Genomic DNA, 24,870 nt, shown 5'->3' with positions numbered 1-24,870 from the left:
TTTTGGCCGAGGGAAGTCTGGTATTGTTTTATGGTTAATAACTTGTGGGGATTCTTCATCAGATAGACAGCAGTTTGTTAATGTATTTTTTTTTATTAATTTTCTTCTTTTCAAAACTGGAGATTGTGAATGAATTAATTCTTGGTAGTCGGATGTAAATCGGGCTTTATCAGCGATTGCAGTTGCTTTTTGAAAATCAGTTATAACTGATTTGCTTAATACTTTAATTTCACATGACTGCCAATCTTCTGATGGTTTGGTGCCATTTTTTATAGATGAACCTATTTTTAGGGCACCAAACTTTGATGGCCATAAACATTGATTAAAACTGACCAACCAGTTACTTGGAATTACTTCCACGCTGTTTTCATTGTTGAATGATACAACATACCATCCCGCAAATGACATACTTATAATTAAAACTATAAATTCAAAAATATTATATTATATTACTGAATAATATATAATATTATTATATAGATTACCTACATATTATTTATGTATTTATTAGCTATGTTATAACCTATATTATTACTAGCTTTGTTATTGTACCTATATTATATTAATAAGAAACAGAAAATATTTACATAATCATGGAATACATATTAGGTATTATATATATGCATATATTTATAAATGTTATGATGCACAATATAATGTTTTATAAATTAAGTAGTTATGTGTAGTAACGGAATAACTACAAATCCATAAGCATGTGGATATCGAGTTAATTTTTTAGAAACTTGTGATAGTGGCCAATATGAGAAATTATCATCTAATTGATCTACAAAATGGATACCAATTAAGGACGAGGGACAAGGATTGTCATAAAAATTACTAATGCATTTATACTTTTTTCCAATAATCACATGTTTTTCAAGCAAAGGACAGTAAGCTAAATTAAATATCTCCACAATAGAACCACATGCCATTTCACAACAAGAATTATTTTTGTTCAATGTTAATTTAAAGTTGTCAAATTTTACTATTCTATACTGAGGATTTGTTGTTCCTGGTATAAGTATGCCATTATTATACTCATGTTCTAGTGTAAACATTTCATCTTCATTCATATTAGTATTACTTATCAATGAGTAGATTGGAATAGACATTTCTTCAGTTAATCTTCTGATAACTTGGGGCAATACATTATCTGATTTTATAACCAAATTTTTTAATTTTTGTAAATAGTTTTCTGCAGGAAAATTACTAAATAAATTTAAATTTCCAAATGTTCTAACATCATCTGTTATGTGAAGTAAATTATGTATATTATGTGTCAAAAACTCTGGACTGTAAATATGTTTTGTACATAACACAAAATGTTCTAATAATTCCTCTGCATAATCAGTAAATTGTTTAAAATTATCTGATGATAGTATACTAATGGCTACATGCAAGGTCAAAAAATGTTCATACTTAACTTTTTCAAGTACATTTTTTAGGACAATCGGACCAGTATAAAGTAAGAAGTTTCTAAATTCGGTTGCTTTCCAACGTTTTGCCTCCTTCAGAGCTCTTGGTTTTCTAGCAAATTCAATTGGTGTGTATTTAATTAATGAAATTAAAGTATTGCTTATATTTATAATATCTCTAGCACAAAGTTTATGAGGAGGACGACCAAAACACCAAGTAGAGACAACAAACTTTTTTACAACACCAAGGCATATTAGGTGCATGTAATCTAAGGGTACAGCAGATACGAGATACTGGTTCAAAATTTGGAATCCTTTCCATGATTGTTTCCCCTGTATGATGCTCTTGGTCAGTTTTATTTAAAAACTCAGTATTTGTTCTTTTAATAAATTTAATTTCTGGGAAGCAAATTCTATTATTAATATATTCACCTTCTTGGATACATTTAGTGCAAGACGAATAACCAGAATGTCCTTTAATATATAATACACTTGCTTTTGCAACTGCATCAAATAAAAACATTGTTATTTTAAACAATACAGATTTATCTTTAATATTTAAGCCTTGAGTTGTTAATATTACAGACTCGTCTACAAATTCTTCTAAAAAATCATTAAAACTTAATGGCTTATCATTTCAATGATAGATACCGATTGGAAATATATTAGGAGAGATTTTAACATTGTTAACTATACATAAAATTGGATACAACTGGCTAGACGATGATTTACATAATGGCAATCCATCTATGTTAATACTCACTTCAAGAATGTTAGGAATATCTGATGTATTTATATATTTAAACATATTATTAAGTCCATTAGCAATCCCCAAATGAAAATAAGTTCCTGGATTAACATTGCGTGTAATAGTATTTATAGGTGTATGTAAAATTGTCCTAGGATCTTTAGGAGTATTCTCTAGCCCAGGTATCAAACATATAATTTTTAGTAACTCTCTTAAAGACAAATGGGATATTTTACAAGTAACAGCCCAGAGTTTAAGTTTCTCAGTTATTTGTTGTGATAACAATAAATCATTGTGTATGTCATTAGCAATTTTATTGCGATCAACAATGATGCTGTCTTCTGGTGGTTTATCGCAATAAGTATTTACATTTGAATTAGTTGTTATTTCTGAAATATTATTTGATGAATAGTTTACTCTAGGTTCAAATAACAAAATGTCATTAGATTGAGAGGTAAGAACATTTGGTGGTATTATATTACTATTATTTACTGCTGGGGCTGATGATGGTGTTGACAAACTATTATTTTCAGTAGTGACAATACTATATTTTGTTCTTAATAAGGCTAAATTATTTAAGTCATTTTTTATAATTCTATTTCTCTTCCATTTTGAAAACCCAGATTGCTTACTCATCTTAAGAAGTATACACTAATCATAAATAAATTGATACTTACTAATAAGTAGATAATATATCTTATAAGTTATAACATATTCTTGATTCTTGAACAATTAATTTTGCTTAAATACACCACACACACGTGTTCAGTCAAAACTGTATTTGCATATATAGTGTAATATAATTTTGGTAGAGCCCATTCAAGGAACTGGTAATACAATTTCGTGAAAGGGTCATTCAAAGCATTATAAATATGTTCACTGGAGACTAATCTCTGTGACAAGTATGTATCCGTGAAATATAATTTTAGTGCTTCCCATTGCTCTAGTATTCTATTAACAACTGCAGTAAGAGATAGCCACCTAGTTTGGGACGGATGTAGCATACGGTGAGGATCTAAATTTAGAAACGTTTGAAACTGTTCTAGCTCACAATGCCGTTTCGAACCACTCTTCAAAAAATTAAAAATATTCCTTGCCATATCTTCACAACTGCGAGGAAGATGACGACAAGCCTCACTAGCACAAAGATGTGCTGAATGGCAAACACATTTCATAATGAAAATTCCTGGAAATTCGTTAAGCATTCTAGATGCAACCGAATTATATTCACCCATCATTGTATTGCATCCATCACTGCCAAAACCAATTACATTTCTTTTTGGAATATTATGAGATGTAAGTGATTCTAATAACCCATTAAATAGCTTTTCAGCTGTAGCTTTGCCAGGATTTTTAGAATTGTAAACTTCATAAAGATCCCAAAACTTGCTATCTATTTTACCGGTATTTTTATCAAAAAACCTTTTAAAAATAAAAAAGATTAATAACTGTTTTCTATTATTAAAAAAAATATTAAGTAAATAATTATATGCAATTTATTTACCTCAGCACAACGCAGGATGTCTTTATAGTACCTATGTCGGTAGACTCATCAGTCAGTATGCTGAATTTGACAGTTTTTAAGTATTCTGTCAAACTATATTTTTGAGCTGCTCCAATAACATTTGTTGTGATGGCAGTTATTTTTGTTCTCTTAATTTTTAGACTTTTAGCTATGTTTGAATCAGGAAAACAACTTTTCAAAACATCAACTAGGTGGTCTGCAGCTAAAAATGCTATGTTATGTTCGGCTATAAACGCTGTTAGTTTGATCTCTGCCGACTTAACTTCAACATCAAACTTCGAGTCAGTTTTACTTGTAGTAAAAGATGCTACTGTTTTACATGGCTTTTTTTCAATTTCCTTACAAGCTACAATTTTCCTGTGACCAATCCCTTTACCGTGCGATTTAATGTTCGTCAACTCGGCGACCATTGTGCAATTGCATAATTTACACTTAGCTTTAAAGGGATCGTCATTAACAGGACACAACCATTTTTTTAATTCTTCAACATTAAGCCATTCTGACCGAAACTTCTGTGTCCTGTGTTTTATTTGTTTTTTAACTGTTAATTTGGGTGGTGTTAAATGGATATCTTCTTCTTCGCTACACATATTTTTAATTAACGACACTAAAACACTATGACAACTACAGAAGACACTTAAGCAGACGAATAAAGTATTAAATTACAAGTAGGTAAAGAGTAGTATATACAGACAACAGTGAACAGACTAATTACTAGCTCGATGCTCGGAAGTCACTTGTTACTAGTAACTAGTAAGCGGGGACTGGGGAAATATTACAAGATAAATATTTATCCTGCATTATGGACTTTGGTTAGGGGTTTATGGTGCTATTTTTATAGTTATAATAATTAATAACTATAGTAACAGGTACAGTTGTGGGTAGTGGGAAGTGGGAACTGACACAATGAGACAATCTTGAATTATTTTGTGTAATACCTAATTTTGTTCCAAGCATGTTAATAATAGAACGTATTTTCTCGTGCACAGTATTATTCACTATACCCATGGTAACTGGTAGGTAACCCAAAATGGTAAGTTATGGTTATCTATCTTTTTCATCATAGATAATACCATGATAAAATATTTTATCATATTATTGTTGGAATTCTCGTATAAAAGGTGTACGAGGATAGGTGTTCCTCGTACCTCGTACAAATAGTCTAAATTCTCGTATGTGTATAATATATAATATAACGTATAATATATAATGATTACAAATTGCGAATTATTTTATAAATGAAAACATAACCTGTAAAATCAAGATTAAGAATTACTACCTACGTATTATTCTATGAATATACTATGATTAATATCTTCTTTTTTGATTGTTAATGTAATAATACTCGTTAGATATTCATAGCATATGCATTTTGAATATGCTTAAATTATTATCCAGAGAATTCGTTCATATTATTTTTTGAATAGAATATGAATAGATTATTTTCTTCTTTATTGATTACGAATGTAATAATTAACAGTAGATATTCTTATAACATTCCAAGTTTAATATCATATGATTGACACTACATAATTCAGATTAATCAGAGAAGATTCAGAAGACTAAGAGATTAATCTCAGAATACATCGTGCTATTTGGGTAGATACTTGAAAATTTCACCTGCAGTTATTTAGATTGACATTTTCTTTACATGATTTAATTTTCAAAATATTTTGACTTTTTTTGAGATATTTATAGACGACTGAAATTTTCAATTTGTCTGAAATTATTTTTTTTGAAGTGTCGACAAAATTCTTGGGTGGGTGTCAATTGTCCGAAAATCATATGTTCGAAAGTCATGTGTTCGAAAATGTGAGTTCGAAAGTTCATGTCATCGAAAGATAATGTATTCGATAAGTCATGTGTTTGAAAGGTAATTAGTTCGAATAGTTATGTTTCAATTGTAATAAAATATTATATATTATTAAATTGTATTATTATTAAATTAAAATAAATGTTAGTATGAAAATAAAAATAAATATTTATTAAGTTAAACTATGTGCAATGCCTTTTAAAAATGCCAGCTTTTACTATCGTCATCATAAATCCTAGGTAATAATATAATTAAAATGTATTATTACAAATGTATAAAATAAATGTTAGTATGACAATAAAAATAAATATTTATAAAGTTAAATTATACTTGTCTATAACTTGTCTAACTTGTCGTCTTCGTAAATTCTTTGTTGAATACATTTAAGGCGAGTATTTTGTACATCGACGTTCTTTTTTGCTCTTTTTGAAGTCCATCCTTGTATAAGCTGTTCAACTGTTGATTCTGTTTCGTTTTGCACTTTTTGTATTAACTTAATGAAGTTAAATAGACCTGAAGCATAATTTAAAGAATCATCATAATTTTATTAATATATTTCTAAGCTATTAATTGTTACAACTTACCTGGATTAGGAGAAACTAGTCTATTTATTTTCTTATGCCATGATTCTGCAACGTTTGTGGTTCTTGGCAAACCAAGATTTAAACGGTCAGCTACTGACCACATTTCTGGAGGAAACATTGGTGGATTAAGTATGGTTTGTTTTGTTGGTCTTCCTCTCAAACGCATACCTGATGGCTGATTTTCCCAAAACATACGTTTCCTTAAAATATTGTGATAATTGTTGTTCTGCTTCGGTTTTAAAGAAAGGTTTCAATAATGTCCACCCGTCTACAATCTTTAAACAATACTCATTTGTAATGTAAATTGCAATTCAAAATTACAAAATAATAATTGCATACTAACCATATTAGCTGGTAAAAATGCCAAGGCAGGTATTTGCTTTGCTAATAAATTAAATTCTGGATCATTAGAATACATTGAAGAGAGACCAAGACTTTGAAGTTTTTTATATTGTTATACTTATCGATTGCTTATCGATTGCTCATATAATATGAAAAACCTATTTTTCGTTATCGGACCACGTTTTAGATCCAATTAGTTATACAATTTAATAATATATAATATTTTATTACAATTGAAAAATAAATATTCGAACACATGACTTTCGAACACATGACCGTCGACCAGGCAACCGGCACCCAAAATTTTTTTGACCCTATCAAAATACTTGAAAATTTAATACAAAGTTCCTCATAAGTTATTTTTATAGCTATTAAAAAATTATTAGAATGAATAGGCACAATTTTTTTTTATAAGCGTTTATAGTTCAAATTTTTTCGAAATCTGTTGAAAATGCGAAAATTTGCAAGTAATTTTGAAGCTGAAAAATCATAAAATTGTTTGTGTTTATAACTAAGGATTAAGAATACAACACTAAGTTTCAGAGCATATTTTAAGTAATTTTCACTGGGTGGCACTTCAATAAAATTGTCTACCAGAGGAACATAGAAAGAAAATCAACTCTCCTATCTCAACAATTTTGATAGAGGTTTATTAACTGTACTCTACTGAAAAATACATCTACAAGTTGTATATAGGTTTATTTATTGAGAATTTGAGATATTATTATTATATCAAAATAACGGATTTTTCAATAATAAAACTTTGATAAAATAAGTAGAACAGAGTATATATATATTTCTATCAGTATCTGTATTTAAAAAAATACGTGTTAAAATTTTAAATTATATGTTTGAATCTATGGAAAAAAATGTTTGCATAAATTCTTGATTCTGGTATAGCTCTGGGTCAGGTAGTTTCCTTCTTTTCTCTTTAGATTCCAGAAACTTAGCATTTTAATGACAGCTATATTATAATAGTATACACTAGGTATACAGTCAACAAACAGGATAAGATCATTACTATTTATTAATACTAAAATTCGTCCAATATGGACTTTTATAGCAAATTACGGACCGATTGAAAAATATTTCTCGAAGGGCCGAGACTATCCAATTCCTTCCGGCCCTGGACGAGTATAAGTATTTGATATTTCAATCACAGAACAATGCTATGAAATATGAATACTTCTAAACAATTGTATAAAAGTAGTATAAAATTTACCTATACAGTGTATGGTCGCCTCGCCTGTCTTTCATCAGGAGTACAGGACGAAAATTCAAAATATGTAGAAAATTAGAAATGTTGTAATATAGCACCTTATTCCCACCCAACCTTCAATCTACGGTGACGATCGACGACTTCCAAAAAAATTGATAGCATTGTTAAAATTACGTGTACTATTTTGGTACTACATCAGTACAACTATATCTATTCATATAATTTATATTATCAATAGGTATATAATATAAACAATTCCGACAAAATAGTGAGCATGTCATGTTCTACATTCAATAAAATATTATTATTGTTTATTAAATAGTATGGGATAAACTATACAAGAGTCGAAAGCTTAAAATAGTTTTATGTTCTTTATACATATATTATATACATAATAATTGACATTGGTACCTATCGGTCGTTATGAGAATGTATTAGTCAGTGGCAGTGTGGCACGGGGCACTAGTGCCCCGTACTTTGTATGTTAAAATATGCTATGCTAAGTTTTCTCCTTCAAGTAGCTATACAGAGAAAACTCGAAGCATCATTATAGGAAAAATTTTAAGTGCGTTCGAATTTTAAATTTTTACGAAATAGCGTAACGATAATGATTTATCCTGAAACGATTTTAAATATTTGTTATGATTCAAAAAGTATAAGTCATAGATACTTGAAAATTTTATCAATTATTTAGATTGGCATTTTCTTTACATGATTTTGACTTTTTTTGAGATATTTATAGACGACTGAAATTGTCAATTTGTCTGAAAACATTTTTTTGAAGTGTCAATAAAATTTTTTTGGCCCTATCAAAATACTTGAAAATTTAATACAAAGTTCCTTATAAGTTATTCTTATAGTGAATAAAAAATTATAAGAATACATAGGCACAATTTTTTTAAATTAGCATTTGAAGTTCAAATATTGACGAAAATTCGTCAAAGCCATGAATATTTTTTTTTTGTGTTTGTCATTACGTTATGGGGTAGTAAAAATGATTCGACTTTTAACTTCAGTACCTTGTTAAATCAGAAAGTGAATCTAGTTCATACTTTGGGGGATCAAAGGTAAAAAATTCTTAATATTTTTCTAAATAATCGGGATAAACAAACTAAAAATTAACGGAAAAACAGGAAATTTTACGTACAATCAGTTTTCGACAAAATCGATTTATATAAGTATATTCTATCCACCATGAAATTTTAAAAAAAAATTTGACTTAAGTTGAACTATTCATAGGTATATGCAATTTTCAATCATTATTAGTTTTTTTTAAATTAAAATCGATAAAAATTTATTTTTTAGGTAGAAAATCTTGTAAATGTAATACAAGGCTCTTAACATATTATTACAATAGCAGTAGAAAAATAAAATTAATTCAGAGTTACAATTTTTTTATAAGCATTCAAAGTTTGAATTTTGACAAAATACGTAAAATTCACAAATTATTTTAAGCTAGAAATTCATAAAAAATTTTCTTTTTTAAACTAAGATTTAAAAATTTAATATAAAATTCCTTACAAGTTTTTCAATCGTTATCACTAAAAAAATGTCCACCGGAAATGCAAATTAAATTTTTATTAGCATTTGAATTTCAAATATTGATTGACAAAAATTCGTCAAGACCATGAATATTTGCGAATTATTTTGTAGTTCAAAATTCACATTATTATTTGTATTTTTATGTAAGGTTATAAAATTCAACACTAAGTTTTCCATAAGTTTAGCTTTAAATAGATATAGAGAAAATTTGAAGCGTCATCATAGGATAAATGTTTTGAGCGTTTGAGTTTTAAATTTTTATGAAATCGCGTAATGATAACGATTTTTCCTCAAACCAGGTAGTATATCTATGATAATATAAGGTATTATGAATTTTGATAACTACATGCAATATTTTTGGAAAAAATGATTAACCATGCCTTATGCAAAATCTGTCCTAATTGAAAAATAAAATATTTGTTTTAAAATAGAATATATGACAATATTTAAATTTAATATATCCTAGTCTGATAAATCATCTCCGTTCAGAATTGTTTTTCGTATACAATGATGCCTATCATTGCATTCAAATCTAACCTACCCTAGTCAGAGGTCCACCCCACCACCTAATGTACAGCAGAGCGATACCCGCTTTCCCGCTTTTTTATTACTCATATTTTATATTTATGAGTATACTTAAAATAGACGGGGATATGTCGTACGGGGAAACGTATTGGACGGGGAAACGCGTGAAGAGGAAATGGCAGACGAGGAAATGTCCATGAATCCATTTATATAACTCTTCAGTCTTGTAAAGTATTCGAATACAAGTATTTGAATACTTGTAATAAAATACGTGTTAAAATATTGTTTGAATATGCTGAATACTTTTTAAAAATATTTTTAACAAAATTGAAATACCATAAGTCCGTTTTAATTTGAAATCAATAAAAATAATATTGTTTTCTTGAAATAATATTATGATCATAATAATTATTGTCTGTCCTTATATTTGGTACCTATATCTAATAATAATATATTGTACTGTTGTTAATTAAAAAAAGGAATAATACTTCATAATTTAGTATATTTGTATATATTATGTATAAGTTTCATAGAATATAACTTAACCAAATAAGTTATTAGGTAATAGGACATATTATATTAGTCATGTTATAGTATTAGTATCTTAATAGTTTTTAAAAATAACATTTATTAAAAAGTGTTTAAATAGGTACTAAAAAAAATAATCGTTTTGTATAACTATTATCTATTTTGTTTTTGCAAACGCTTTTAAAAACTATTCTTATCCAAGTTGTTCTCAAATTATGTATCTATATATATATATATATATATATATGTTATATATATTTTTGCAAGTATTTAGCAGATTTTCTGAAGATCGGAAGTCTTAAATTTTACGGTTATAATATAATATATTCGTTCAAAAATGCGCATTATGCTTTATATAATAGCTCTATTTCAAATCCACTAACTAACAATTTGTTTTCAAAATATTATTATTATTATTTTATAAACACATTATAATGTTCCTGGTTAAACTATCTGTCGTGCAAAAAACTTAAAGATTATATAAAATAAATATTCCTAAGGATCCTCAAAGGAACTTAGAAACGTTCCTACGGAACTTCCATTAGAGTTCCTAAGCAAATCCAATAAGGCAATATGTCGTGTTGTTTGAAATAATGAATAAATCATCATAGAACTATAAAATAGATTATATTACTTGAATAGTTTTTCGGGAACATTACAGTGTTTTGAACATTACGTGCTTCTAAAACTATTCCTAGGATTATGGTTTATTCGCACTTCAAATTAATAGTTTTCAATTTTATGTTCCAGTTATATTTATCCAAGTGTCTTTGGAACATTCAAGCGTATACAACCTCTTCCTTATCTGACTGCAACGCCGCAAAATCTTAAATAACCACGTCGAATCACGAACGGCCGAGTGTATGGCTTTTCGTGGGACCACAAAAGAGAAGTTGTAGGAACAGCAAGCTGTATATCAACGAAAGCAAAATGTCTGAGCAGACGGAAAAACACACGAAAACACATGGAATTTTCAAACACAAGAACGGCCGAGCACCACCCTGCACAAACAAAGCATATATAATCCAAAACTACACACTTTTTTATGTCAATAGGAAGATCTATTAATGTGCTAAACCCAAGCACAAATACAGGGGGGGGGGGGGTAGTTGAACTCCTGAATGAGTTATCTGTTCTTAACGGTGCAGATAAATCTAAAAAACAAATTCTATCCAAATATTCTCCTTCGACTTCACATGATGTACAGGCAAAATAACCGTTATGATTTTTGACATTTAGGTAATTAAAAAGCTTTAGCTGGATCATCAGCGACAATGTGAGCTACTTCAAAATTAATTTGTTTATTTGAATACCATAAGTTAAAATATTCATTTATATCACCAGGTTTACTATAAAAATTGTGAAAAATACCAACTTGAAAAATTTTCTTTTTAAAAATTGGGAAATTTATGAATGACATAAGATTGGGCCAAAATTGTGATTTAGAATTTTAACCTACAGGAAGACCATCAATACTGAAACTTAGTTTTATTACTCTATCATTACTTATATTATTTATTTGTTTTAACAGATGAGATTGAACAATATTACAAATACCTAAATTAAGATAAGAACCGTTTTTAATTTCCGAAATTGGCCTGATTGCCTTATGTTCACGTGGAAATGTAGAATTTTACGGATATCCTTGGGAATTTTTTGACCTGTGTTCCTAAGAATATTTAACATCTCGTTAGCACAATTACTGCACACCCCAATTACAGATTTGTTGAACTAAATCTTGGTTTTTATCCTCATTACCTACTATTCGTAACAAACAGTATGTCATCAATTGGCTATGTCTCTGAAGAACATTCCTAGAAAAAAATAAGTGTATAAATACTTATAGACTACCTATAGTTAAATATTTCAATATATAATGTAACAAAAATATAAATATACTTACAATAGGAGTATGAAATTCATTTGTTTAGTTCAGTATTGTATAGGAATCACACGGTTCTATATAACTGCAGTCATTTATAATGGTTGAATGAAGTTGTTTATCAGGGGATTTTAAAGGTGTGATTTTATTGGACTAAAACAATAGAATTAGAAGTTGTGAAAATAAATCTGCGTAATCATATTATTTAACAAACCTGAGAAGATGACTGAATTTTAAAAGTTGTAGCAATTGGTAAACTATTATTCAGTAGTTGTATTTTATTTCTTATACGCCTTTGAAACTGACGTGAAGAAACAGTTATATCTTTCACTCGTTTTTGGGATTGTTAATTAGAGACGATAGACTTATCAGTAATAATATAAATTATTGAGTAGGTTAGTCCATTCAAGTTATCCTCAACTTCATATATGATGTATATCATATTTAATACATTGCATTTTTATTTAATACCTTTTTAATGAAAAAAAACATTAATAGAATTTATTTTTCTGAATAGTCGTGAAAAAAACATATTGAAATTAATTTAATTGGTTTGGGTAATTGTAAATTTAAATATTACGCATAGGTAGGTATTTATACTTTTCCCTGTAATAGCGAGTTTTTTATGTCCTAAACCAGCTTTGAACCTCCATTGCAAATACAGAGTCAGAGAATTGATATTTATTTTTAATCACACCTAATAGTGATTAGTGAATAGAAATAGTTTTAATTGTATTGAATTATTTCAAATAAATTATATTTATAATTTACCTTTAACAATTGAAATTACTTGTAAGTCTTTTACTTTAAATTTAGTCTGATCTTTATCAAAAGCCCTGCCTGTCCAAGAACAATTGATTGCAAGTTTATTAGTGAATATTTTTGACAAAATACGGGGGCGCATATAAATCTGGAATTTAAATACCTGGACCAATTATGGACAATACAAATATGGATAGAAGATATTTGGATTGCACAAATCTGGAATTTACAAATCAGGTACTCCAAATTTAAAAACTTGGAATGTACAATCCTGGAACGTAAAAATCTGGAATGTACAAATTAGGAATGTACAAATCTGGATTTAATCCTAATTGTACAAATTGTACAACAAACCTAAATTTTCTCTTGTAAAGGTTTAGCATACTCAATTTTGGATTTCGGTTTCAAGCCAAGGCTAATTTATTACCATATTTTTGTTTCTAATCATATCTGAACTAAACATATATAATTGACAACGGAAATGGTTTTTATACAAAATGTGTACGCCCAAATAAAAAAAATCGTTTTCATTTTTACCCCCTTTGGTGTTTGATTTTAAAAAACGCGGTGAAAGACGCGTCATCATTTGTGTTATAAAGTGTGTATACCAAAATTAAAAAATATCGGTAGTAAAACCTTTTTTATTTTACCCTCTTAATTCTTTTTAACCCCCTCGGGGGTTGAATGTTTCAAAATCTGTTCTTTGAGGGTATTTCCTACCTACACACTACCTATTATACCTATCAAACTTCAGCTTATATGGCACGTAGTTCTCAAGATTTCATATTTAATCGAAAAATGTCCCTCTTTTTTACCACTTTTAACCATTTTAAACCTACCTAAGATTCAAATTTTTGGGAAAATCCAAGTTTAAAAAAAATCCTACCACGAAATAATACGTTTTCTTTTCCTCACCAGTTTTAGCAATGTTACGCACTTGTAAGACGGAGACAACACGTGCGGGTGTAGCGTCCTCTTAAGATGCTCTTATAGTGTAGTCGGTTACGAGGAGATGATGCGTGCAATGGAATTTAGGCTAAATATTAATGATGAAAATGCATGTAATAATACTTAAAAACTTTAATTTGAAAAAAATCATGTTATATTATTAATGACTGTTGTTGGATTTCAGACGAACTTGCTGAAAATAATTCTAAATAATTCTTGTTGCCAGAAGGTCAGGAAGAGCCAGTGCCCTTACTCTAGAATCTGATTTCATCATTGCCTGTAATTTATTGTCCATATTTTCAAACCCTTTACAGAGTCGAGCATTTGAATTAGTCAATAAAATCATTTGAAGTGACATTTCCTTAAGAGCAGATTTGTAATATTTATAATTTTTTTCAATAATAGTTATTAATTTTGAATTATCACAACTGCAGTCTAAAATAAAAATAAATATTTCAAAATTGTCAAATAAATAAATTATCTAAATGTAAAAATAAAAATATAAATGTAAACCTTTTTTTGTTTCTAAAGAATCACTAAGGACACCAGCAGTTGTAGTAGGCAAAGAAGTAGTAAAATTAATATCTTCAACTAAAAAATCTGTATCAGTGGCTGCATTAATAAACTCGGTGAGTTTTTCTACATCATCATCAAGGATCCTTGACAAAATATGTTAATCCATATTAACCTCGTCAAATAATACATTAAATACTTAAAAAATATCTAAATTATTCTATACAACTATTATACTGCAATTACTAGACTATCTGAAATGTGCAGTAGATGATATTTATTGGTTTTGATAAAAGTCATAATCATAATGATGACCATAAAGAATTATCCTTGCGTGAAACTGTCCAAATTGTATCTGGAGGTCAGGGATTTTTAAGTTGTTCGTGTAAAAGTGTTTGCCAAACCAAAAGATGTGTTTGTTTTAAAGGTATAGTCCTACTCTAATTAATAAAAAAATGTTCACAATATGGTTAATAAATTAATATAATTTAAATAAATTTTATTACTATACATAATTATTAAAGTTAAATGTATAAGGGTAGAAAGGTAGAATAAGTTGTTGGATTTTGTATTTCAGTACATAAAGATTACTTTGTGAAAAAAATTACACGATGTTAAATTTGAGAGACCATTTCATGAAAAAGTGACCATTTCGTGAAATATTTTTGAATTTCACAAAGTGTAAAAAACGTGCTTCCATTTTACGAAATGGTCATCTTTTCATGAAAAGATCGATTTCACGAAGTGGCTTCGATATACAATACATATCAATCAGGGGCGTAGGTAAGGGGGGTTGGGGGGGGGGGTTCAACCCTCCCCCCTCCCATTACAAAATCCCAATCGGTTAGTATATAATAATAATTATCAAGAAAAAATTGCATGTAGATACTACAAACAACAAAAATTACTTTTAAGTTAAACATAAGAAAACAATTAATATATTGCTCAAGTATAATCAAGAGCGAAGATGAATATTTTTGTAATACAATTTTACAAGTACGCGTTTGTTACGAAAAATAATGATTATCTAGATAGATATATCTAATGTTATATTCAATATTGTAATAGCTTTATATAAAATTGTGTGTCCGACGGCGGCCGACGCCCGCACCTTATTTTGATAAGATATAGACTATAGACGTATATATTATATATATATAGAGCAGTGGTTCTCACCCTTTTTTGGTTCACGGCACACTATTATACATCACAAGTTTTCACGGCACACTCACGCACTTGACATCCACAACAACATCGGAAAGTTAGGCTTTTCGACACTAACAAACATAAAAAACAAAAAAACGGGAGAGGCTTCTTTCCGATGATCAGGGAATGCGTGTCTGCTTGTCTTCAATTCGACCACATATTAAACTTTTGTGTACGAAACGACAAGCTCAAGTTTCTCACTAATAATTAAAAATCTATTAACTTTATGATATAATATTCCTTTGTTTACTTTAAATAATTTAGTTCTTAAAATATTATTTTGTTGCTGTATTTAAAAAAAAAATTCATATTTAATAACATTTCACGTGGCACACCTAGACAATCTCGCGGCACATTACTGTGCCGCGGCCAGAGTTGTGAGAGTTGAGATGTTTTAAAATTTTGTTTTAAATACTTGTTTAAAATATCTAAATTAATCAAACATGGTTTTATTTAAAACGTTTAAAACAAATGATCTAAACATCATAAAAAAAACAATTGTTTAAAACAGAAAAATATAATTGATAATTCATGATAATTTATATAATTTAAATTGGAAATATCAAATAAATAAACAATTTAAACAAAATAAAGATGAATAAAATTGACAATTATGTCTTATATATTGTATTATTATTTATTAATATAACTTGAAATAACATTTCATAACAAATCTTCTAATTAATATAAAATGACATAGGTAAGAATAAATAACATAATAATAAATAATTAGTTATCCTCCAACAAAAATAAAAATAAAAATTATAGCTGTACTAATTCTAATGGTATCCAATGTAAGTAGACATCAGAATGTCGCATCGTGTTAGGTTATATTATTGGTAACTGACATATTTTAAGTGGACAAATACCAATAAATGAATAAAGTATACAATTTTCTAATTGTTACTTATACAGGGTGTTTCACGATGAACTGACAATTGCAATAACATTAATAACATTTGATCTATTTAACATGTTTTACTTTTTTTTTTTTTAAATATAAATTGTGGTCTGCGCTACATTTAAAATATTTTTCGATTTTTTTTTTAAACATTTTGTATGTAAAATTAAAAATTAAAAAATTTGCAATTTTATAGTTAAAAAAATCAAGATAGCTATTTTGTAAATCCGATTTTTAGAAAAAATATGGTGTTCAAAATTTTTACTAAGGTTGAATCAATAATTTTTAAACAATTTCTTATTTATCAGTATTACAACGATTATCGATTTTGAATTATTTTTTTCCGAGAAATTTGGTATCACGAATAATAAAAAAATGTGATACTAAACAGTAATACAATATTAGGTACAATTGGTACAATGTACAATCAACACGTACGTATGCGAACACGACGTGATTCATATTTCGATGCTTGTCAAGAAAATATTATTTGGTGTTAACACGTTAAGTGCTTATAAAATAATAATTTATGCGTAATAATATAATATTAATATCAATTATAAGTATACAACAATAATATGATCATTGAATATTATTCAAAAATGACTAACCAGTTACCACCTCCATATGCGCTGGACTTCAATATTATTGTAATAATTTTGACAGTTATTCATCCAGCAAATGAATGCAAATTTCATATTTTATTTTAAACGCGATGAAATCATGTTTAAAACAGTTGAAAAAAATCATTTAAAAAAAACATGTTTTAAACGATTAAAACAGTTTTTAAAAAAAATCATGTTTTATATCAACTCTGGCCGCGGCACATCGGTTGAGAACCACTGATATAGAGTATAGACGCATACGTCCGTACTAGCGATACTGCTATTTTATTATAATAATAGTTTATTAATAGTATAAGAATTTATCACTGTGTTTGAAATTATTACGTAATCACCGATTAACGATTTACATCATGATCAGGTCATTTGACATTTATCCTGGAGCTGTAACGCATTGCAGTTGTCTCAGATGTCAGATCTCAGTTTGCACGTAAACTAAATACTATTTTCCAGCCAAAGCAGGTAATTTATTAATTTTTATAATTTATATTATATAAATACAATCAGAATTAATTATTTCAAATTGTTTTTCGTTTAGACATTTATATTTAAATATTTTTATTTATTAAACGTTCACTGCCGATCGCCGATGTCAACACATAGTTGTTGACGTTCGCGATCTTGCCACGGTGACCGACGTCAACACAGCACGTTTTTGACCCTATCCATGTTTACGTATTCATTGTTATTTTGGTTTTTAGTATTTCTATGATATTGATATAAAATTATTCCTTATTATCTGTAATTATAATTGTACATAGGGTGTATGTTACATTGTTACGGCAGTCACTTCTACGTTTTTTTTAGTTTACTCGCGACACACATATATATACGTTTAGCGTTTCTAATAAAAATTTAATTTTTTTGAACGTCGAATTTTATAATGTTTTTGTTGTTAATTAAATAAATATATTATAAAATAAATGTTTATCATCCATTTCTTGACCATGTGCTAAGCGAACTAGCAGCCAGATTTTCTAACCATCACGAAAAGATCGGAAACCTCCAGATCTTACTTCCAAAATTTATGAAAAATAAGAATAATGTTAAAAACAAATTTACAGAAATCCATAAAATGTACCTGGTAAATGAAAAACTTGAAAATCTGATATGAGTCCATATTATTTGCTGTTACTCCTTTTTTTTCCAAATCTATAATCATATTGTGCAGCACACATATTGCTTTTACAATGTGATCAGCATTGTCTACCTTTGTCTCTATAGACTTCTGCAAAATTCTAAATTGTGCTGCTGTTATAGGTACCGAAAGCACATTCTATTGTCATTCGTGCTCTGGATAGTCTATAATTAAAGTAACTTTTATTTTCATTATTTAGTAACCTTCATGGGTATGGTCGCATCATGTATGTTCGCAAAGGAAATGCTTCATCAGCAATGAAAGTATATGGACTAATTAAGTTCGGATGTGGTAGTTTTTTAGGATGAGGTAGCTTCAAAGTTTTACTTTCAAGACGTTTTATAATATTTGAATTTGATAATATACCTCCATCGCTGTCTTATCCATAAGATCCGACGTCAATCATAATAAATTTATAATTTTCGTCAGCAACAGCCATCAAAACAATAGAGAAAAACTGTTTATAATTGAAGAACATAATTACCGGATTTTTTTGTACATTTTATCCGAATATGATGTTTGCCGTCTATACTCCCAACGCAATTTGGAAAATTCCAATTTTCATCAAATCCTTGTGCAATTTTTTCGAAATCAGCTATCGTAGAAGTGGGCAATATGTTTTTCTTTCAATATTTTACAAATTGCTTTACAAATTTCAATAACAATTGAAGACATTGCTGTTTTTGAAATTCTAAAGGTTAAAGCAATTTGCCTAAAAGCTAAACCAGTAGCAAGAAATCTATGTGGAAAAAAAATTTGGAACATATATTGTATTTAAAATTTTTAAATTAGGTAAGTAGAATTTTAAAGTTTAACTAGTGGTGTCTCACAGTATTTATATTTTATTTTTATATTTTCATATATTTATTTATTTAAGTTATTTATTATGTATATTATTATATTATATTATAATGCATATTTATATTTTTTATTATATACATATTAAATATTATATTTCAGACTATCTTAAACGACTAAATGTTCAAAATAATTTGACTATTTTTGAGTTATTTATAGACAGTTGAAATTTTAGATTTTTCTAAGTATTTTGTTCTGATATGTCGATAAAAGAAATGTAGCTGTCTAGAAAATCTTTAAAATTTAATACAATGTTTCTTATAAGTTGTATCTACTTATCGCAGTTAAAAAAATAAAATAAAAATTGTTAGCCACATGCAATTTGCAAAGAATTTTATAGGTAGTTGAAAAAAGATAAAAAAAAATAAGCTAAGGTTGAAAGCTAAAAATTGAAAATTAAATACAAGGTTGTTTATAAGTTTGCTTACAATAATTATATTGTATTCAAAAATTAGTACATATTATTTTGTCTAGGATAGTTCTGTGTAACGATGACGCGCCGCTCCTACTTAACTATTTCACGGTTAGCGGAAATGACTCGCGTAGCGTTTTAGTGGCCGAAAAAGGGGTTGTCTCACACGATATCTGTTAATTATAAATACTAAAAGCCCATCTAATTAGGTGCACTGCGCAAAATGTATATTTAAAAACAATATTTACATAATAAGAATAATAGATATAATCATATAAATGCCTAAGCAAAATGGGTACACGCTACAATTATAAAAATAATTAAACAATTATAATAATAAATACAATGAAATAAATAATCAACGAGCATAACAATCACAACTCAAAGTTTGAATACAATAAACATAAATTTTAAATTAAATAATAATGACCTGATTGGTTACGTTCTAACAAGTTAATTTATTTATTTTATATGTAAAACCGTTTGATACTAAATCGGTATTTTATGCGTGAATTTTTAAATTTAGAGGCTCGTAAAATGTTTTTAGGTAACTCAGGCTCGATTTTTTTTTTATAACTATTGTAAGCAAAACTATTATGGAATACCTCGTATTATATTTTCAATTCTATTGATAAAAAAAAAATGTATACATTTTGAACTACAAAATAATTTGCAAATATTCATGATTTTGACGAATTTTTTCAATATTTTCCCACATAACAATTAAATGTGTTACACATATTTTTACAACATTCTCTAAAAACATGTAAATATTGCTATAATTTGTTTTTTTTTGTGTAATTAAATTGTTAAATATATTGTCACAACGTCGTGACAACGATTTATGGCAGAAAATTCCATATTGCAACAATAACTTTTTGAAATATTGTTTTATTTGGGATTATAAATATTTTGAAAAGATTGCCTTTGAATATTATTATAATACGTATTTTTTAAATATGGCATAGGTATAGCTTGCTTTTTTACAAAAATGAATGTGGTTATATGATTTGTTTTATGGGCGTAGGTAAGGGGGGTGTTTTGGGTGTTCAAACACTCCCGAAATTAAGATAAAAAAATTAAAAAAAAAAAAAATTGTGGATTAAATTTAATGTATATCTGACCAAAACCCCCTTCGAAAATATTTCCTATCTATGCCCATGGATTTTTTAATCTGATATATTGCATTGGAATTTAATCATTAAAATACATTTTACACATTAATAGTTATGAGTATCTACTATACATTAAAGCATATGCATACTATTATACAATTTTACTATTATTATTTAAATGTATTTATATATATAAATAATAAAAACAAACATATTTTATAGATAATATATAAATTATATTATATAATATTTATTATATGCACGGTGCACTCATATTATATATGTTACCGTCATTGTCGGTAATTCCGGCAATAACGGTAATGCCTAGGCAATGCCAGTAATGCCGGTGCATACCAGTCATTGTAGGCAATTGGTGTATATTTCCGTAATTGACTGGTAAGTTTAGTCAATGTTATATTATTGTCATTTATCGTTATTTTCCAAGGTGGTTATCGGTTAGTTAACTTATTAGCTGTTGTCACCGATGTTCAAGATGGCTTGTACAAATTATGTAAGTGGTTAAATTTAAAAATGAGAAAATTATAAGAAAAAATTAATTTTTTATTTATATAATATTAGGTACAGAAAATAGTTTCTTAAAGCACAGATACACGAGAACAGAAATCGTACCATGTGACGAAAACTTTCTCGATTTGAAGGACACTACAAATTCAGCAAAAAACAAGGAAATTACTCTCCGAGAGGCTGCCGGGCATAACAGTATTGCTGGGACTCAGGGATATGAAAGGTGTCATTGTAAAACAAAATGCCAAAATAATCGATGTGCTTGTCGAGTAGTTAAAAAATTATGTAATTCAAAATGCCATAGTAGTTTATCTTGTGAAAATAAATAAAATATATTTAGATAATAATAATAATCATGGTTATGTTGATTTAAATTATATAAATAAATAAAAATAAATAAATAATATATTACCCAAATTAACTATCGATTGTAGGCATTTTATATATTGCCTAGCCATTGTCAGTATTGCCTTAACTAATTAGCCATTGCTAATATTGACTAGTCATTACTGATAATGGCTTATTTCCGACATTGACGGTAACATATATATATATGTTTATAATTAAAATAAAATAAAAAATAAAAACAACTTGTATAACTCTTGACTCCAGTTTAAGAATTAAATGAAAAAAAAATTAAATAAATTGAAAAAAAAATTAAAGTGTATTAATAATGGTTTCGGTATTGGTACATTTCTTTTTTAAGCGATTGCTTGCTTGTGCCATCCACTTGCTAATTGACAATGCGATTTCTATATCCGGTACTTTTTCAAACTTTGAGCACAGATGAATTGCTTCTATAGGAGTTATATAATTAATACATGTTGTGTGAAAGGTAAATATATGTGGTTTTTACCAAAAATAATTTTACAAGAACTGAGAGATGACAATTTGTTCTTTCCTTTATGTCCAATATAAGAATAATACTTAAGCCATGTGACATGTATGATGTATCATCTAACAATTTTTGCATCATACGGTGTACTGAGTCTGATATTGATCTACCTACTAATCTGGATAGTTCATTAACCTATTAATACCAAAGAACAATTAACATGTAATGTGAAAATTAATAAGATATTTAGAGTAAAAATCAAAACTATTTTTGATACACTTACTACTTGGGACCTGGTTGTAGCATTTTCAAGTTCAGTTTCAACATATTCAAGAGTTTGCTCATTACTGATGGGAACGTTTTCAGTATTCAAAAAATTGCTGTGATTGTCTTGATTACTTATTAATGAATCAGAGGTGTTCAAAACATTTACAGCATGTTCCACCATGCTTTTGATTTCATTCACTGTATATACTAAATTTTTAATATCAAATATGATATTAGTCAAAGATGTCTTTGTATAATCATAACATTCTGTAAAATTATGTTCCAATATTATTGACCAAGAAAAATAGTATTTGATGATTATAGCACAAGGTTAAAATACAAAATATGATTTACGTTTAAACTCTTGAGCAAGATGAGACATTTTATTTAAACATAAATCAGTATCAGCAACTTGTGATCCACCTATTGCAAGGTTATCATTAACTATCATATCCTCTTCTATAAAATCTAAAATAAAATTAAATGTAGAAAGTTAAACCTTTATAAATGTTAAATTCTCCAAAAAAATTATCATGCTAATAGTATATACCTATACATATATAATATATTATTATATCTAATAAATTGTATAATATATTTATGAGTACCTAAAATATTATTATAAATAGGGGCAAATACTCTATATTGGATTTTAAAAGACGTATTTAAAACTAAAAAGATCAAAATATAAACAATAATTTTATCAAAATATAATAATATTTTGTAGATACTTAACTTGGAAATGTAAAATTATAAAATACAAATTAAATGCATGAAAATAGATGTTATAGATGTTATACAAAAGATTTTAATATTTTATGGCATAAACTTAAATCATACTACAATTTCAATAGGTATTCATTAATATTTCTACATGATCTAGTGAAGAACAAGTTTATTTTTTTTTAAATAAGTTATTATTTAAATATCGATAAAAACTACTTTACTTGTATTATTAGGAAACAAACATTTTCTGACATTGTTTAATTGCCTGGACAAAGGAGATTTATGTTCATTTTGCAATATTTTATCATTGTTACATTTATTGATAGAAATATTACATATAGGAGATATATCATTGGGTTGAACTTTCCACTTTCCACTTGGACTATTTATAATAATGTCAATGTGCTCTATAATAATATTTTTCTTATAAGTGAAAAATAAAGTACCAAATAAATAAATTATATTAACTCATTTATAATCAAAAATATATATACCTTCTATAATAGATACTTTATTTGAAGAGAATTCCTTGTTTTTATCAACATTGTCAATAGTATTATAACTTGGACCTGTTATTAATTACAAAACATTAATAATAATATAAATATAATTTTATCAAGCTTAGGTTTTAAAAATAAGTTTCTTACTTAAATCAAATTTATTTTGAATTATTTTTGAACATTTCGGACTATACAATTTATCTTTATCACTGTCATCAAAATCACCATCACTAGAATCTTTAAAATAAAAACTTAGATATTACACTTATTTTTGAACTTATAATTGTATTAATAATATTACATTATATACCTACCAGAAAATTCAGGTGCAGAACTATAGTCAGGCTCATTAATTGGAGGTCTCTTTAGTTTTTGATAATTCTTTTTATTTTTAGTTTTAAATTTGAATTTAACATTCTCCTTTGCGGACAAATCAGAAGTACTTTGCGCTTTTAATGCTTTACATCTGGCTTCATTATAAGAAGCTAGAACATAATCAGTGGCGCAGAGTACGTACTTCAGATGGTTCAAATGAACCACTAAATTGGGTGGGTGGGTGCTTGTTGGCTCTGGGGTGTATAATAATTAATAATATAATATCAAGTTATAACTTAGTAGGCATAATTATTGTAATTTGTATAAACCTGTGAACATATTACATAGGTAATGGGTAGCCAGGTAGGTACCTACAGCTTCAAGTTAACTACATAGTTCAAAATAAAATACATTAATTTACTGTGTACCGTGTGTTATAACTGCATAAGGATTAATAACATAAACATTATGAATAGTGAATGCGTGTGTCGTGTGTTCTATATTTGAGGCGTGTAGAACCATATCGGCCCAACCGTCAAAAGTGAAATTATACAACAGAGGCAACTAAGTTTTGACTTTTTTTTTCTTTTTTTTTTTTTTAAGGGTTAACTCAAATAAAACTGATGTAGTCACATACATATAAGTTAATTATTGCCTCTTAAACCATGTATAAAATCATCATAATCTTTAATTTGTTTAAGATTTAATGTGGGTTGGGCCACTTTTTATTTTAGAAACTATCGAGTAAATTATAACTTTTGTGGATTGGCCCATCTTATAGAAGGAACATAATAATAATATTATTATTTTCTAATTTTCTAAAAGCTAAATTATTTGAAATATATAATCTCAATTAGACTGACTTTATAATCCAAAATGTTATATTTTATCCAATGTATACCTGCATAGATAATCTAATAGGTTTAATAATACATAGTACATAATACATAACAAATAATCAGCCTTGTTTTATTTATGTTAAAATAAAATAAAAATAGCTAGAATTTTAATTTCAAAATTATAACATTAACATAAATTGCTTACTTACTGGTAGTTTAATAAGACATTAGTAATCAAATATAATAAAAACAAAAACAATCAAA

At 27.5% G+C, this 24,870-nt stretch overlaps 2 pseudogenes; both read right to left on the bottom strand.

Moving 5' to 3' along the window:
* Nucleotides 1-12,746: 12,746 nt before the first annotated feature.
* On the bottom strand, nt 12,747-20,893 carry LOC149061023 (uncharacterized; annotated as a pseudogene).
* Nucleotides 20,894-21,558: 665 nt separating this feature from the next.
* On the bottom strand, nt 21,559-24,106 carry LOC149061022 (uncharacterized; annotated as a pseudogene).
* Between the last annotated feature and the right edge of the window lie 764 nt (nt 24,107-24,870).

Source organism: Diuraphis noxia, unplaced genomic scaffold (genome assembly GCF_037042655.1).
Source record: "Diuraphis noxia isolate RWA-SAM2 unplaced genomic scaffold, SU_Dnox_SAM2 contig0001, whole genome shotgun sequence".
Classification (NCBI taxonomy): Eukaryota; Metazoa; Arthropoda; class Insecta; order Hemiptera; family Aphididae; genus Diuraphis; species Diuraphis noxia.
This window is presented reverse-complemented; position numbering and strand designations above follow the sequence as displayed.